The sequence below is a fragment of the Dromiciops gliroides genome, chromosome 1, assembly GCF_019393635.1.
Source record: "Dromiciops gliroides isolate mDroGli1 chromosome 1, mDroGli1.pri, whole genome shotgun sequence".
Taxonomy (NCBI): Eukaryota; Metazoa; Chordata; class Mammalia; order Microbiotheria; family Microbiotheriidae; genus Dromiciops; species Dromiciops gliroides.
Window position 1 is genome coordinate 721,034,121 of NC_057861.1, and position 16,812 is coordinate 721,050,932.

The following is a 16,812-nucleotide window of genomic DNA, read 5'->3' on the forward strand; positions in this document are numbered from 1 at the left end:
AACTGGTAAGTAGGTTAGTACCCATCTGTATAATTTTCAGGGGCTAGAAAGAAGAACTCTAACAGGGCAAATGACTGATGATGAATTGTTTTTTTGTTTTTAGAATTGTTTCTTTCAAAACTTAGCTCAAATACATTTTCTGGAGGCTTGGACTGGATCCCCAGCTGCTAAAGCCTTCTCTTCTGAGATTAACTTTTATCAACTCTAAATGTATTTTGTTTAGACCCAGTTAGTTATATGTTGGCTCCCCTATTAAAATGTGATCTCCTTGAGGGCAGGGATTTATTTTACCTTTTATTTTTTTTTTTGTATCCCTAGTTTTTAGTACAGTATTTAACGTATAGAGATCCCTTAAGAGATATTTGTTGGATGATAGCTTTAGGATTGTTGTTAAACAATGTATTCTCATTTTATCAGTAATAAATTAAGATCTTGTATCAATCTTTTTTTATTTGTTTTGTTTTGGGTTTTTTGGGGGGTTTTTGCAAGGCAATGAGGGTTAAATGACTTGCCCAGGGCCACACAGCTAGTAAGTGTCAAGTGTCTGAGGTCAGATTTGAATGCAGGTCCTCCTGAATCCAGGGCCGGTGCTTTATCCACTGTGCCACCTAGCTGACCCAATCTTCTATCAATCTTAATAAAAGTCAAACACTTAAAGGGACAGAATGAAGGATCAACTTGGGTTGTATTGGGTAACCGTAGATTTTTTTGGCACTGTAATTGGACTGTCTTTGTTATTTCCTATTTGTATCTCCAACACTTAGCATGGTTCCTTGACCATGGTAAGTGCTTAATAAATATTTTTGACTGCCTGATGATATTCTTTTGCAACATTGCCTATTTCTAAAATAGAGTTAATTAAGTGAATGTAAATGAGCCGGTGTTATCACTAGAATAACCTGATTCAAATAAAAATCACTTTTCCCCTTTTTTCCTCAAGTGCATAGAAAAAGATTCTTATTAACGGGGATATTAGAACTTGACAATTTTAATAGTGTGTTGGCCCTGAAATCAGGAAGAATCATCCTTTTCAGTTTGAATCTGTAGTGACTGGAATGATGCCACCTGCTGGAGAGCTACAGTAGGAAAGCCCTGCCATGAGGAGAAGGCGTCTGAAGACAAGCCATGTGGTCAAAGTCCTTGGCGTCAGGAAGTGACGTTTGCTCGTGGGTACTGTCAATCAAGGCTATCAATCAACTTGTAGTTGTGTGTGCATGTGGGGCGGGGTGGGGCAGGGATGTTACCAGCTTCACAAGAGGTGTTATGTCGTCTTTTGGTTCCTGACCTCACCATGGAGGGTCAGATGATGGAGTCTCTTAGAAATAGTTAGATTTTTACCTTTCTCTCTGATCCTAATGCTCTTTAATAAATACTTAAATACTTATATACTCTTGCTAAAGCTTATAATTTATTGGCAACCACTCATTAGATTTTAAAATAGTATAGCTAGAATTTTAGTTCCTTACAAATCTGACCTCAGACACTTACTAGGTGTATGACCCTGGGTAAATCACTTAACCCTGTTTGCTTCAGTTCAGTTTCTATAAAATGAGCTGGAGAAAGAAAAGGAAAACCACTCCAATGATGTCTTTGCCAGGAAAACACCAAATGGGATTACAAAGTCACTGAAATGATGGAATAAGAGTGAAAATTTTAAAAAGGTCCTATAACTTCGTTTTCTTCCTCCCTTTCCGTTATCTTCTTGCATAAATTTTAAGCCTGAGAGAACATCTTCCAGAGTTGCTTAGCTCATATCATTATACTGGGAAGTAGAGCAATTTCTACCTTTTCCTGTCTTCACGTACCTCCCTAAACCTTGAAACCCAACCAATTGGTCACTGAATTAGATACACTAGTACAAACAATTCAATTCTAAATAGATCATTACTCCATTAGAAAGCTTTGACTGGAATATATGACTATGCTTTCAATTCTGTTCCTCTTTATAAAACCAAAGAGGCCAAAATAATTGTCTATCTGACTGAATTTGTCTATAGCTGTGTAATTTATCTACAGCAAATTTTAATTCATAGAAAGCTAGAGCCTTGAGTTGGAGGAAACTCAATCACTCAAGATTTTTACTTGGACCTTTAAGAGTGGGTCTAAATTGGTTAATAATTCTACACAATTATTTAGTTTAATGAGGCATAATGGCATGGTAGAATATGTAGTAGGCTTGGCATCATGGAAGGATTGTATTCAAATCCCATATCTAGTACTTACTATAGGCAAATTTCTCATCCACCCTTTTCTCCGTAAAATGGAGATAATAATTCTTTTGGTATTGACCTCACTGAATTATCATAAATGTTCAAATGGAATGTGATGGATTCAAATTGCTCTGAAACATTAAAGAAATCAGGCCATTTTTTAACATCTGATAGAGCAGACACTTGCTATTGATAATTAGAACTTCCTCAAGTCCCATCATTTGTTTTCCTCCTGTCTATTAAATAAACGTATATTTGCAATGGACCATAGGTCTAGCCTAGGCCTGGACCATCTACAATATGCCCCAAAGTTTATAGAAAAAGCTTTTGTAATTCAAACACTAAGCCATCCCTTCTCCTTCAAGAAAGGGTTGAAATAGGTATCTCTTCTTAAGGTTTTGCTAAAGTCTCATTCATAAAGCATATTTCAGGAAAGTAAGGACTAGAATAAATATCTGGAAAAATCAGAATACCTTGGCTTTGAACTAGCTATGTCTTTTGTGAAGTGTATGACCATTGGAATTTCTCTTGATTTCATTGTCATAGATTTCAAACTGGAAAGGGCCTGATAAATCATCAAATCTAACTTTAACCAAACCTCCTTTCCAAATACACATTTTCCAAGTAAGGAAACTGAGGCTCAGTGCATATAAGTAGCTTACATGAGGTCATATAGCAAGTAGGATTTGAACTTGGGTCTTTCTGCCTCCTTACAGAACCCCTTTCACTAAAATATGCTATATACAATTGGCAAAATGAAGGGGTTGGAATGAATGGTCTGTCAAGTTCAATTAAACCCTGATTGGCTATAATTCTATGAGACTGACACAAGTCTTTAAAATACAGCCTCATGATTTTATTTGAAATTTTCTCTTCTAAGATTTCAAATCCCCTTTCCAATACCTTTCACCAAAAAAAATTAAGTACCTGTATACTGTGTATGCTTGGTGCTAAGGATAATAAGGAAAAATGCCAAACAATCTCTGTATTAAAAGAGACTGCATTCTGTTCAGATTGGGATATCACATCTGCACAGATAAGTCAAAGGAAAGTATATTCAAGACATAATAAATGAGTTTAACTTCAAGAGGGAAAGGACATTACCCAATGGGTGGGCAAACTAAAATATTATGTAGATGCTGGCACCTTGAAGTACAGTAGGGATTCCAAGAGGTGGTTCAATGAAGAGAACATGAGACATTTTATGTTGAGATCAAATTTTCTATTCAGTTCTGGTCTTTTCACCAGGAAAGATTGAAAGTCCCCAATGTCATTAAATGTCCATCTTTTCCCCTGAAAGAAAATGCACATTTTTGCTGGGTAATAGATTCTCGGCTGCAATCCAATCTCCTTTGCCTTCCGGAATATCATATTCCAAGCCTTGCGGTCCTTTAATGTTGAAGCTGCCAGGTCCTGAGCAATCCTGACTGTGGCTCCATGATATTTAAATTGCTTCTTTCTGGCTGCTTGGAGTATTTTCTCCTTCACCTGATAATTCTGGAATTTGGCTACAATATTCCTTGGAGTTTTCCTTTTGGGGTCTCTTTCAGGAGGTGATCGATGGATTCTTTCAATGATGATTTTATCCTCTGATTCTATGATATCAGGGCAGTTCTCCTTAATAATTTCCTGGAATATGGTATCTAGATTCTTTTTCTGGTCATGGCTTTCAGGCAGTCCAATGATTCTCAAATTGTCTCTCCTCGATCTGTTTTCCAGATCAGTTGTCTTTCCAATGAGGTATTTCACATTTTCTTCTATTTTTTCATTTTTTTTATTCTGCTTGACCGATTCTTGGTGTCTCATGGATTCCTTTTCTTCCAACTGTCCCACTTTAATTTTTAAGGCATTGTTTTCTTCAGTGAGATTATGCACCTTTTTTTCCATTTGGCTAAGTGAATTTTTTAAGGTATTGTTTTCTTCAGTGAGATTATGTACCTTTTTTTCCGTTTGGCTAAGTGAATTTTTTAAGGTATTGTTTTCTTCAGTGAGATTATGCAGCTTTTTTTCCATTTGGCCAAGTGAATTTTTTAAGGCTTTGTTTTCTTCAGCTTCCTTTTCTAAGCTGCTGATTCTTTTTTCATAGTTTTTTTGTGTTGCTTTCATTTCTCTCCCCATTTTTTCTTCTACCTCTTGCAATTGATTTTTAAAATCCTTTTTGAGCTCTTCCAGGAAGGCTTTTTGTTCTTGCGACCAATTCACCTTCCCTTGTGAGGCTTCAGATGTAGACAATTTGAGGCTATTGTCCTCATCTGAGTTTGTGTTGGCTTCTTCCCTATTGATATAGAAGCTCTCAATGGAGAGGGCTCTTTTTTGCTTCTTACTCATTATTGCAGCTTATTTATTTATTCTTTAAGTTGAGGTCTGCTCTGGGGGCACCAGGGTCCCTGTTTTGGGCTTCTTGTGCAGGTGTATAGGTGCTGTGTGACCGGGCTTTTACTCTGAGGCCTTTATGGTGTGTGGAGATCCCCTGTCCTGCACTTCCTGTCTGATTGTGCTCGGCCAGCCAGGCGCCAGACCCCGGCGTCTGATCCCGCCGTTCGTGGCCCTCTTGGCCGGTGCAGGTAAGTTTTTCCACTGTCCTTCTTGGCCACCAGATTTTTGAACCAGGTTCCGGGAGCCTCAGTTGTTCGGCTGTGACCCGCAGCTCCTGCTGATTTGCCCCGACCCCCTCGGCGCTGGGTTGCTGCCCTGCGCTGGGCCTCCCTTTTGCCCGAGTCAGACCGACCTTTTCCTGAAGTCTTCTAAATTATCTCTGGTTGGAGGACTGTGTCTCTCTGTCTCTTTGCAGGTTCTGTAGTTTCAGAATCCGTCCAGAGGCTTGATTTAATGTTCGTTTTGAGGGAACAGAAGGAGAGCTCAGGCAGCTTGCTGCTTCCTCTCCACCATCTTGGCTCCGCCCCTCGAACATGAGACATTTTAGACAATGGATAGAGTAGTTGTCCTGGAGTCAGGAAGACCTGAGATTATATCTTGCATTGAATACTTACTAGCTGTATGATTCTGGGCAAGTTACTTAACTTATATCTGCCTCAGTTTCTTCATCCACAAAATGGGGATAGCATTGACTTCACAAGGTTATTGTGATGACCAAATGAAATAACATCTATCATGTGATTAACAGTTTCTGCCACATAATAAGCATTTTATAAATATATATTATTTTCTGTTTCCCCTATAGCAAAGAAAATAATGCAGAGTTTGGAATATATGAAATGGGTGGGGTTTAGAATTTAAATGAAAGGAAACAGGTTGGGGCAGGTAGGTGGTGCAGTGGATAAAGTACCAGCCCTGGATTCAGGAGGACCTGAGTTCAAATCCAGCCTCAGACATTTACTAGCTGTGTGACCCTGGGCAAGTCACTTAACCCTCACTACCCTGCCAAAAAAAAAAAAGAAAAAGAAAAAGAAAAGAAACAGGTATTCATTTAAGCATTTTATGTGTGTTTGACTTGACCATATCTTTATTTCATGCATATTCATTTTGCAGCAGCACAGATGGATTGGATTGGGAGAGGGAGGAGGCAGAGAGGCAAGAGGCAAGGAGACCAGTTAAGAGAACATACAAATATATTGATGAACCAAAACTGTTTGGCATTATATAATGACTTCAGTGTCACCCAGGAATGTAATGATACAAATCTGTATAATACATTATAAGGTGCTGTATTGCTGAATTTCACAATTTTGTCTAGAAAAAGTTTTTATTTTTAAAATGTCAAAACTTTTGTATAGTATAAAGCATATAATGTGAAAATGTTTTGTATGACTGATCATGTATGGCTTATATTGAATTTTTTGAGTTCTTGAGGGGGAGGGAGGGAGGGAGAAAGAGAATTTGGAACACAAAGTTGTTTTTTTTAATTGATATCAAAATTTGTATTTACATGTAATTTGTGAAAATAAAATTTAACGGTAGAAAAAAATTTAAATAAAGAAAAGAGAAAAAAGAAAAAATTTTAAAAATAAAAATAATGTAAAGCATACTTCTACTATTTTGGGCATCTATTCTACTTCATTTGAGTGCAACTGCATCAAGTTGCTTCTTAACTGTATGCCTCAAAAGAATTTCTCCATTGCCTCATATTGGTATGGAAGTGAACTTGGGTTCTCTCATACAATACTAAAATAATTCAGGTTTGCAGAAATCTTATAAAACTTGAAAGATTTTTCTTATGATTTTGGCATCAGATTATACCTCCTAGCTATGCAGAGAGATGTTTTTTACTGCCTTGTTAGACAAGAGATGATTCATTAATTTCCCAGGTCCACCCTGGAAACAGATAGTCATACAAAATGACTCAGTCATTTGTCTTCTTCTTTTTGTGCAGTGACAGTGTCAGGATAAGAGATAAAGCACTCCATCGGGGCAGAGCCAAGATGGCAGAGGAAAGGCATCAACCTCTTGGAACTCTCCACACAATAACGCCAAAAATCTCCCAATAATGCCATCAGACAATTCCTGGAGCAGCAGAACCCACAAAAGGATGGGGTGAGATAATTTTCCAGCCAAAGAGAGCTTAGAATTTCAACAGGAAAGTTCTATTATACTGGGGTGAGAAAGAAGCACAACCCTTTGGCCCTGTGTGTAGATCCAGCCCCAGGCTGGCTGCACCAGAGAAAGAGACCCTAAGAGCCTCTGAATAGGCTGCAGTGGTGGCTTCTTCTAGAACTAATCTCGTGGTCTGGTGAGAGGGCTGAAAGGTAGGCTGGAGGGAGATTACAGGGGTCTCTTCTGGCTTTGAAGTGGGACTTGGTTGTTTTGCCTGAGCAGGAAGCAGTCATGAGTGGTGGTGGCCCAAGTGGGGGAAGGACGCAGGCTCTTCCAAAGCTTGCAACCACAGTGAAACAGAATTTTGTTACTGGGTTAAAGAGCAAGTAGGCCTGGGTTATTTAAAGATGAGAGATAAAGCAGATCTTGCTAAGGACCACTACTTTTAGATCATTCACAGATATTAATTTAACTATTAGTACTCACAATTTGAGACTTTTTTTCCCAGGGACCAATAAAGTGATAAACAACTGGAAAAATGGAATCAATTAATCAATCATTAAGTAGTTATTATTTACTAGATAATCAGCTAGGTTTGAAGAATAAAAATACACAATCCCATCAGGCAACCTTCAAGATTACATTCTAATAGAGAAAACAAAAATACATAAATAAATACATTATAAAACACATACAGAGCATACATTAAGTAAACTTATTGGGGCATTAGAAGGAAGAAGTGGAATCAAGAAGGTTTTCATACTGAAGAGGGCACTTGAGCTGAATCTTGAGGAGATTAGGAAATACAAATGTCTTGGCTGAGGAGAGAAAATCCCAGGCAGAAAATAACAACGAAAAAGACAAAGAGACAATGTGAGGAACAGTGAGAACAATGGGGCTATACCATAGAGTGTGTGGAGGGAAATAAGTTATAGTAAGGCTAGAAAGTAAGGATGAAGCATGGATATAAAAAGCTATAGAAGACAAACAGGAGTTTATATTTCATTTTAGATGTCATACAAAGTTATTAGAATTTATTAAGTAGAGGACTTTCCAAATTAGTACTGCATTTAAAGAAAATCACTTTAGAATTTTTGGAGAAGATGGATTGCATAGACGCTTGAGGGGAAATACAAATTAGGAGGCCTTTGTAATAGTCCCTGTAAGAGGTGAAAATACCTTAACTATTATGACGACTTAGTGAGAAGGGTATGGATGCTAGAGATGTTGTGGAGGAAAAAAGAAAATAATAAAGCAAAATTTGTCAATCGATGAGTTTTAGGGCTTGGGTGAGAGGGAGAAATCAAGGACATTACTGGGCTGTGAAACTTGGTGCCTAGAAAAAGAATGGTTGGGAAGAGAAAAGATGATGGATAGTTTTGGACAATTTAATTTTGGTGTTACTTTGAGAAAATCACATGAAGATTAACATGGTAGGACTAGCACAAGATGAGAAAACAGGGTTGGATATATAGATCAGTGGATCATATCCAGAGATAATAATTGAGTCCATGAGAGTAAAGCTTTTATTATATAAGAGGACAGAGAAAAAATGGAGGAAGACACAGGAAAAGTTTTGGCGGATACATACTGGTAGGGGATATAGCATGGATTATGATTCAGCAGCTGAGATGTAGAAGTGGTCAGAGAGGAAGAAGGATAAACAAGAAAAAGCAGTGTCACAAAGCTTAGCAATGAGAGACTATGTAGGAATAGAAGGTTTGTGATTCATGAAGTCCTTTATGATCACCCAACTTCTAATGTCTTCCCTCTAAAACCTTGTATTTTATCATTTGTGTGTGACTATATGTGTATGTGTATCTATTTATCTATATATATCTATATCATATCACACACACACATACCCAATCAAGTTGCCTCTCATTTATGCATAGGAAATCAAATTGCCTCCTTTTAGGATATCTAGTTGCACACATTTGTATATTGGTGTGTGTATACACATACTTATATTTCATATGTCTGTATATATACACCATCTTTTCAATCACTACTAATCCTTGATGCTTCAGTAATCTCACCCTCTTATCCAATTTTTAAGGCTTGGTGATTTTATTTTGTTATTATCACTTGTATAAGCCCCATTTTTTTTCTCTGACACAGCCATTACCCTGGTGATACCGAAATCTCTATGGATTCTATCTGTGAGGACCAATTTTTAATTGGGGAGTGCTAGCTAAGTGGCTCACCGCAATATTGGGGCAAGGAAGGAGACCGGTAGCCTCCCTCAAAACATAACAAGATTTATTTTAACAAGAATGAACTTAAAAAAAAAAAACAACACACACACAAATAGGATCAGTAGGATCAAGGGAAAGGAAATAAAATGGGGAAAGGGAAATTATAATACCTGAAAAAATACCACCGCCCAGGAATCAGATGAAAATACGTAGCAGAACGCCTGTCGCTTTACAGATTCCACCTCGAATGCCCAATTCTCCTCCCCCAAACCTAGAAAACACCCCACACTGTCCCAGCCAATGGGATGGCCGCTCTGACAGTCACATTACTGACCTCACTAGGCTTCCAATCATTACAATTTTGCCAGGCCCATGCAGGCATCAGCGAGTGGTGATGATGTGAGGTTCCAGAGCCCTGGCATCAGCTATAACCAGTGGGTGGAGCTCCGTGCAGTTTGTGGATCCCCAGGCCAGTGCGGGCCGAGGCATAAAAACATCAAATATTAATTCTTTACATATCTGCACTTTTGAGAAAGCAAGCTTCTGATTTTGCAGAATGTTTTATAACCATACTTCTAATCCTAGTCTTCCTTTTCTCTTCCACCCTCCTTTACACTTCTGTAAATGTCTTTTGATTTATTATTTGAATAGCGATGTTCCCACCTGTTGAAGGTATCGAAGTGTGCCATCTTCTAATGAATTAAAAGTACATATGTGAAAGAGGCAGCGTGTCAGAGTAAATACAGAGCTGGTCTCAGAGTCAGGAATATCTGAGTTCAAGTTTGGCTTTTGCATATACTGGTTGTGTGATCCTGGACAAAAATCGCTTAACTTCTCAGTGCTCTGACTTAATCTCCAAGACTAGAAGATGCACACTTGGGGCAGCTAGATGGCAGAGTGGATAGAGCACTGGCCCTGGATTCAGGAAGACCTGAGTTCAAATACACCCTCAGACCCTTGACACTTACTAGCTGTGTGACCCTGGGCAAGTCACTTAACCCCAATTGCCTAACAAAAAAAAAAAAAAAAAAAAAAGATGCACACTTGAATTGTTAGGGGCAATTTACTATTGTGGTAGCATCTGATCCACTCCCTCATCATCCCCCCTCAAAAAAGTCACAGATACATTCTTTATTTCTACTACTGTATATATCCCAAGCTTTACTGAGAAAGAAATATGAAATCATCAAAAAAATGGAAGTTAAAAAGGAAAGTATATTTTAGATGATTTTTAAAATTACAATAATTTTTTGTTTGACTATAAATCCTGCAAACTCAGCATTTCCTCAATTTTACTTTTTTGAACATTTACCTTAGCAAGTCAAATCTGGGGATTGAAGATGATACAACATTCTTTCTAGTGGTAACTATTATTAAAAGAATTCTAAGTGGGGTATTTTTTCTTAATCTTTACAAAAGGTTGGGTATATGTGAATAAGAATGTTAGAGTTGAAGAGTATTTTTATTGTGAAAAATATTGTATTTATAACAGTTCATATGTATTTGGATTTTAAAAAAACATAACACTATATACAAGCTCTCATTTGTAATCACAACATTTGTATGAAGGGATTAACACTAATATTATTCCTACTTTTCAGTTACAGAATTAAGGTTCAGAGAGATTAAGTATCTTCCCCTAGGTCATATGGTTAAAAATAAAATGTCCTGCAGATCTGGGAGTATTGAATTCAAATCTTCCACTCTCAATTCCAGTACTTTTATCATTGTGGCATAATGCAATCTGGCATCAAAGAAAAGAAAGCCTGGTAGAAGGCTCACCTCTGACTACCTGCCTATGAAAGACATTCAATCTCCAGGCTATAACTGCAAACTAGGTGCTAAGCCCCATTGATAGCTATAGTTCTCTCACTTAAAATTGTAATGGGGGAAATGGGGTATGGGTTTGGTTAGGGGATATGGTTCTTAGGAATTCCTCTTTAAAGAATTACACCCTCTTGCACACAAAAGTAGTTAGAATAAGGTAGTAGTTTATTTAGGGGCAAGGGAAGGGAAGGGCGGGGGGAGGGAAACCATGAAAGAAATCCTTGGACTTTTCATGGGGAGATTGGCATAAAGCACATGGCTCAGAGGTACCAAATCTCCTCAAACAGGAGACTGGAAGGTACTTTTATAGAGGACTGGTGGGGGTGGACCATCTGCCCATGAAAAGTTCCTTTAGTGAGAGAGGACCATCCCCCATTGGTAGTGACTAGAGGAATTGGGTGAGGGGCAGCTACAGATCTCTCTTCAGGACACAAAGGCTGCAGCCACACCCAAACTCATCTCCCCAGGGTAAGGGAGACCAGAATGAAGGGTAGGAATCCGAAACTAGCTCTGTCCAATTTGATTCAGCTTATCTCTCTAGGCATTATCTGTCCTCTGGTTTAGTTTCTCAAGGAGAAGGTTCCTTGATGTGCCCCAGAGAACTTCTGGGATGCTCTGCGCCCCATGACAAAAGCTCATTATAAGAATAACATAGTTGTCCCTGTGACTAACTTTGGATCCTCATGACAGCCCTTCTGAAGCATTTGCAATTACAGGAGATGTCCTACACTGGAAAATAGTTGATCACTAATCAAGTTTCTGAAATCCCTATGATTCAAACAACCATGGACTAACCATCTATACTTAAAAGAACCAGATATAAAGATAGTGCCAAAGGGATCTTCGTTCAGACATGGGTTGCACTTGGTGGGCTCTGAAGTCCCATCATAAGGCTCAGGTTTTCTCATCCATTAAAAGAGGTTCCACCATCTCCCCAATGCAGTTTGTTCCATAGATCAACCCCCAGCTTGTGTATTTTTTAGATATGTCTGTATTTTCCCTGGTCATCCAAAGTGAACTCCGATCCTGACACAAGAAGTGGCTGATGAACTATTCTTTAGCTAAGTGAATTTGCTCCTTGACCTTGTCTGTCAATGATGATAGTAATTTTTTTTTCCTAGGTGATACATTATAAGCATGTCTCATTTCAATGATGTATTACACTTACACATCATTGAAGAGGCAATTTGCTTTGATGATGCACTGACATGCAATAGATCATAACCCAGAAAGAGAGAGGTGGAGGAGTCCTCTGGAGATCCATAACTCAAGTATGATGCTAGCCACAGAAGGATAGGCACAGAGTATTAATTTAAATGAGCAGATCAAAATCATGCTGACCCAAGGCTAGTTGACACTTCAAAAAATATTTTTAAAAGTTTTATTTAAAATATTTCACCAGGTACACTTCCCAATTTTAAAAAGTTGAAGCACGAAAAATGTTATCAAAAATTGTTACATATTTTAATGAACATTTTCATTTACTTAGTTTATTATTTATTTTTTTTTAATACCCTTCTTTCTTCCAGACCAGAATTTCTGTGGTAATCTATCTGGCTAGGGATTGTTATGAGATAACTAGTAAGGTTGAGGTGTGGAAAATAACAGGGTATAATGGGAAAAATAACAACATAGAGTCATGGGACTGAATTTGAATCCCAACTATGTCATTGCCTCTATGAGCTCTTGGGTAAATAATATCTGGGAGCTTCAGTTCCTGCATCTTTAAATTGAAGTATCTTCCACATTTAGTTCTGTGATATTAATATGATTATCCTGGTCTTTGTTTAGCCCAAGGAGAAGCCACCCCTCTACTCAGGCTTGACTTTGGGGATAGCAACCAATTATAGTCCCAACTGCTGTGGGACTTAGTATATATGGGATATCTGAGTTTTGTTTTGCTTTTTTCAAACTGGGTAGGATATTGATGTCAAAAACCTAAACTAATTGTGATCTTATGGAGGGGCAGGGGCACATGCTATTTATTGCTATGATCTACTGGAGTTGAAATATTCCAGGAGCTCTTGTAGAAGCTCCCAGAGAAAGCAGATATTGTTCTTCTCCATTTCTAATACCCTCTCCTATTCCCTATGGTGAAACAAAATAAGTGAGATTGCAGCAGGAGGTAATGCTAAAACCAGTTTTCTTGATTCCTTATCAGCATTGCAAGGAATCTGTGGAAAACTCATAATGCACATATATTTAGGAAGGCAGAGCACCCACTTTTCTTCTTTTCCTTATTGTTGTCCTTGCCTAGGGTATTTGCTTTAGAAATGCATGAGCACTTTGGACCTCTTCCTCATTCTTCACCTTATATTTCCAGTAAGTTTGCCTCCTTTTTTGATTTGAAGTGTAATAATGTAGACAGGAGCATGGCTTCTATTTATTTTTATTTTTAAGAAACACTTCAAAAAAGGAATAGGAATAAGAGAAAACAGAGGTAAACAAGCTTGGTAATTCATGCCTCAAAAAAGCAATAAACATGAGAAATGTGCTAAACAAAGGTTTGAGAAAAATGGAGGTGATGATTTGTTGACCAAAGCCCAAATATTAGGACAAGGGTGTATCCAAGGAATTGAGTGAGAGAAGTTTTAGACAAGTAAAAAAAAAATAACTCTGTCTCCTTTGGAGAATGTAGGAAACTCAATGCTGCAAGAAATTGTAGACATTAATCTTTTTTAAAAGCTGCAATATGTTTAGGAAATGCATATGATTAAAGTCTACAACAGTTTAGTATAGAAAAACTTGAGTTTATGGAATGTAAAGCCTAAACTTGACATCAAGGAACTTTTCTGTCACAGATGGGGGCTGGATCTGTTGTGGTGGTACTCAGGTATTCCTCTTTAAAGAATTACTCCTCACACACAAATCAAATCAGAATAAAATAGCCTTTTATTTAGGCTCTAGAGAAAACAACCAGTTCAAAGAATTGTCTCAAGGGGAGATGGTTCAAAGAGACCTTCTCCAAGATACTTATCTCCTCAAACAGGAGAAAGGCCAAAGCTTTTAAAATTGGTAGATGGGGTGATCACCTTGAGAGTAGAATGTCCCTTTTGGGGATGGGTTTGGAGAAGTTGGGTGAGGGGTTGTTGTTCTGATTTCTGTGGTTATCTCTGTGCCCTGGTGCTTATCAGACTGCACCCGCTTAACTCTTAACTCTCTTATTTCCCAAGGTGTGTCTGTCCTTTAGTTTAGTTGGCCAGTTTATGTCCCAAGCCCATAACATTAACTACATCTCTTTAGGTGCCACTGTCATGATATAGAATAATAGTTGCCCAGGTAAACCATGTGTCTACTTCAGTATGGCAATTCTTGTTCTGCTAGACCAGTTCTTAATCTACTTTATGTCATAAACTCCTTGGGAAATGTAGTGATGCTTATAACATTTTTCTCAGCATAACTTTATATCTATGGATATATCTATATCTCTGTATGTATGTGTATTTATTTATAGATATAGAAATATAGACTGATGTAAATATAGATATTTAAATCTATATGCCTCTCTCCCTCTCTCTCTCTCTCTCTCACACACACACACACACACACACACACACACACACACATATAAACTTTAAAATATACTACACAAGGCATAGACCAACATCTCACACCTTATACTAAAATAAGGTCAAAATGGGTACATTATTTAGACATAAAAGGTGATACCATAGATAAATTAGGAGAGGAAGGAATAGTCTACCTTTCAGATCTTTGGAAAGGAGAACAGTTTATGACCAAACAAGAGATAGAGAATATTATGAAATGCAAAACAGATGATTTTGATTACATTAAATTAAAAAGGGTTTTTTACAAACAAAAGCAATGCATCCAAAAGTAGAAGGGAGGCAGAAAGCTGGAAAACAACTTTCATGGCCAGTACTTCTGAATGAGGCCTCATTTCCAAAATATATTGGGAACTAAATCAAATTTATAAGAATCTAAGTCATTCCTCAATTGAGAAGTGTTCAAAGGATATGAACAGGCAGTTTTCTGATGATGAAATCAAAGCTATCTATTGCCATATGAAAAAATGCTCTAAATCACAATTCACTAAAGAAATGGAAATTAACACAACTCTGAGATACCACCTGACACCTATCAGATTGGCTAATATAACAAAAAAAAAATAATAAATGATGGAGAAGCTGTGGAAAAATTGGAACACTAATGCATTGTTGGTGGAGCTGTGAACTGATCCAACCATTCTAGAGAGCAATTTGTAATTATACCCAAAGGGCTATAGAGCTGTGCATACCCTTTGACCTAGAAATACCACTTTTGGGTCTTTTTCTTAAAGAGATCATATACAACACATATACAAAAATATTTATAGCTGCTCTTTTTGTGGTGGCAAGGAATTGGAAATTGAGGGACTGCCCATCAATTGGAGAATGGCTAAACAAGTTCTTGTATATGAATGAAATGGAATTCTATTGTGTTGTAAGAAAAGAAGAACAGGGGCGGCTAGATTGCACAGTGGATAGAGCACCGGCCCTGGAGTCAGAAGGACCTGAGTTCAAATCCGACCTCAGACACTTAACACTTACTGGCTGTGTGACCCTGGGCAAGTCACTTAACCCCAATTGCCTCACACACACACACACAAAAAGATGAGCAGGAGGAGTTCAGAGAAACTTGGAAGGACTTACATGATTTGCAAGGACTTGCATAATTAATAATCACTTTTTGATTGAGAGTTAGTCTTACACTCTTAAAAGTATTAGGTTCAAGTCAGGCCTTTGACACATACTGCCTATATAATTCCAAAACTAAATAAATAAATAACTCCTCAGATCCCCAGGGAACTTTATAAATGTTTAAGTTTCTTAGGATTCAGTATTTTGCATTGAGAAAGGAAGTTTCCTTCCTGAGGCAGTGTATTGAGTTTAGAACTTGGATTCAAGAAGGCCTGTCTCAGACTCTAAACTAGCTATGTGACTCTGAACATTATTGTGTCTAATTTTCTACATCTGGGAAAAGAAGATAATTATAGCACCTAACACACAGGATTGTTGTGAGGATCACTTGAATTGACATATCTAAAGTGCTTTATAAACTTCAAAGTTCTATTTAAATGATGATAACAGTAAAGAGTTTTATTATTATTATTATCATTATCATTATTATTAATCATTAAACCAATGAAATCACAAATCCTACTAACAAAAAAAAGTTACTCACTTAGAAACATTGGTTGGGAAGGATTAATTTACACAAAACAACAACAACAAAACAAATAACATGGTTGCTGCTAGTTTGTCAGATTAGCAGAGTTTTGCCAAATAGTGGACCAAGAAACTCGTGAAAAGAGTAAAGGATAACCTTTCATTAGCAATCAGTTTCTAGAAGAAACCTGTGAATAATTGGGTAAGCTGCATGACACTGAAGATATAACTTTCTCAGAAAGTGACATGCTGTTCCTTGGAATATATATAGCAGGGATTGCTGACTGATGGTTGGATGCTAACTGCTTGTAGTTAAGCCCCTTGTTTTATTTTTTTTTTTCTCCTCTGTGTAGAATAGGGATTCTCCAAGACTAGCAAGCACTGTACAATGATATGCGGTCTGCTGAGACAGCCCGTGTATCTTTGCCTCAACCTTTCTCATTTCTCTGGCTTGAGGGCAACAATAAATACTATGATTAGAGTTGTGTGTGAAATATGAACCTGGGGAGGTGAAAACAGAAGACTAGCAGAGGTGGGAAAATGCCCATTAAGGTTGTTCTCTCCTGAATGTTCTGTGCATGACAGCTTAACTTATGGAATCTCAACTTTCTGACTGCTCCTACATTTGCTGAAACCTTCCATACATACTAAATAAAGAGAAGCTTCTTGTTAGAGCTGAAAATATGTGACTCTTGGTAAAGAATATCAATTTGAGTGTTCTTTTTCTTAAATCACATCTAGCTAGAAAATTAGAATGTAGCCACTAAACATGGTTAATTATTCATTAGTGGTTTTTTTTCCCCCTATGGTCATACTCTTTTCTCAAAATTTTAATCTTCATTAAGATTATACAATTTAATATTTATTTTCTCCAACTATCTGGGAAAAAAGAGGTACTATATTTTATTTTCATCACCC